The following is a 2,074-nucleotide window of genomic DNA, read 5'->3' as shown; positions in this document are numbered from 1 at the left end:
GGGGGGCTTCTCCAGACAGACCCCAGCAGGGCAGGGACCAAAGGGGCTTCTCCCTGGGACCCCTGCGAGGGAAGGCCTGATCCGGCCATCCAAGCTTATGAGCCTCAGGCAGGGTTAGAAGGACACACGGGCTTTTTTAAAAAAGAAAGCAAGAAATAGGTGCCTTGCGTGGATGCCCTCGTGGACACATTTCCCACCAAGGCCTCCCGCTAGAAGCCAAGCACCTCCTGCAAGGAAAAAGGAAAAGGTCTGCAAATCCTTTTGTGGTTGATGGCTCTGCTGTGGGGTGTGCGTGTGTGTGTGTGTGTGTCCCTCTGCCTGCAAAGGCCATCTGGTTTGGTAGGTCTCCCATCCAGAAGAACACAGAGGCGCTGTGGGGGGTCCTACATCAAAGCCCCCTGTAAATGCATGGAATGGAGCCTCCAGCCAGCTGAGGGGTCTATCTTGCTCAGCATTTTGTCCCCCAAGAGCTAGATGTCTTCAGGAAGGCTCCGGGAAGAGAGTGGAGCCGTAAAAGGTGCCTCAAAGGTGCAGAAGTGTGGGGGGGGCAGGGGATTCAATTGGCTTTCCAGGGACAAGAAGGTCAGGTTCACCCCTGGGTTTCTCTCCCTCTTCCTTGCCCGCCAGTGGCTGGACCTGCTGCATTTTCTTTTCCTTCACTTCTCCTCTAAAAACCTTTGTCCTGGAAGCCCAGTTTGGAAAATGTGCTTAGGGGGCTGGATCCCCTCAGCAAATCCTGACCAGAGTAGATTTCCTGAATCAATGGGATCGCGGTCGGCTCTCCCTCCAGTGACAGGTTCCATAGACTTCTACGGATTAGGACAAGCAAGTGAAGCCCTTGGACTACAAATCCCATAAACCCAACCCCCCCGGGACACCCCCATGACCATCACCAATATCTTCTCGAACCGTTTGTCTTTTTTTTTTCAAAATTATTCTCAGATTCTGAAAGCAACTTACGTGCGTTCTTCTGGGAACACGGGATCCGTTTTGCACAATTCTCGTGATTTGTGTCTTTTGTTCTTTGGTGTGAACAATTGGAAAACACACATTTGGGAGAAAAATTAATGGAAAACTAGCCCCATGAACTGAAAGGCCAGAAACAGACATTATAAATAAACCCATAATTAGACAAGGAAAGTCTTTAGGGGCTGATCATGTGGGAGGGTTAAAGAAGTTGTTTCTGTCATCTCCTGAAATTGGCAAATGGACTTACTTCGTTTGGTGGACAGGTAAACACAGGCTTCATTTGCTCGGTTCCACTGATCTGCTTGAATCACGTCTCTTCAACACTAACCTGGTTTGAGCTGCAACGATCCCATGCTCTCGAACATCTCTTTCCGCTCTCGAGAGAACCGGAGATCAACATGACAGGGTGAAGAGAGGTGTCCACCCTTGTTACCATACCTGTCCACGCAGACGGTTCAATTTTCCCGCAGCTCTGGTGAGACGGCAGCAGGAAGCGTTGGGAGTCACCAAGCCGGTAGCTTCTCCTCTGAGAGTCTGAACCCAAAGAGCGAACACGTCTCCAGGGAGTGAGGAGAGCCTGCCGTGGGCCCGAAGGCAGCTCGGTGGCACGTTTTCCCCACAGTGCAGGTGAAAAAGAAGAACAAAAGGTCACCTCTATTGAGATAAATTCCCCGGACAAGGCTCATGGCTGTTCCCCTACTGATGCTGAGGAGACATCATGGTTAAACTGGAGAGCTAGTGGGACACCCTCGATGGCCAGGGTGGACACCCAGCTTTCTAGGCTGACCTATTGTTTCCCCCCCCATCCTCAGATGGAAAAGGCACCTCCTGATTTCCTCGTTCTTGCTTCTCTGTGTAAGGTCCCCCACCAACAGCTTGCACATTTTCCCCCTTTTGTTTTCCACGCCCCGAGAATACATTAAAAGGAAGAAAAAGGAAGGAAGAAACAGCTTTCCATTGTCCGCCACGGCAAACAAGCAGCCCTTTCTTCCAAGGGAATTCGGACAAAATGTCAACACGAGGCTGGCGCCCAGCTCCTGGTACCTTCCGTCGGCCCCTCCCCAAGGGGAACATCGGGGTAAACAAAGCAAGGTCCCTTGGGGGG

The sequence above is a fragment of the Pogona vitticeps genome, chromosome 15, assembly GCF_051106095.1.
Source record: "Pogona vitticeps strain Pit_001003342236 chromosome 15, PviZW2.1, whole genome shotgun sequence".
Classification (NCBI taxonomy): Eukaryota; Metazoa; Chordata; class Lepidosauria; order Squamata; family Agamidae; genus Pogona; species Pogona vitticeps.
This window is presented reverse-complemented; position numbering follows the sequence as displayed.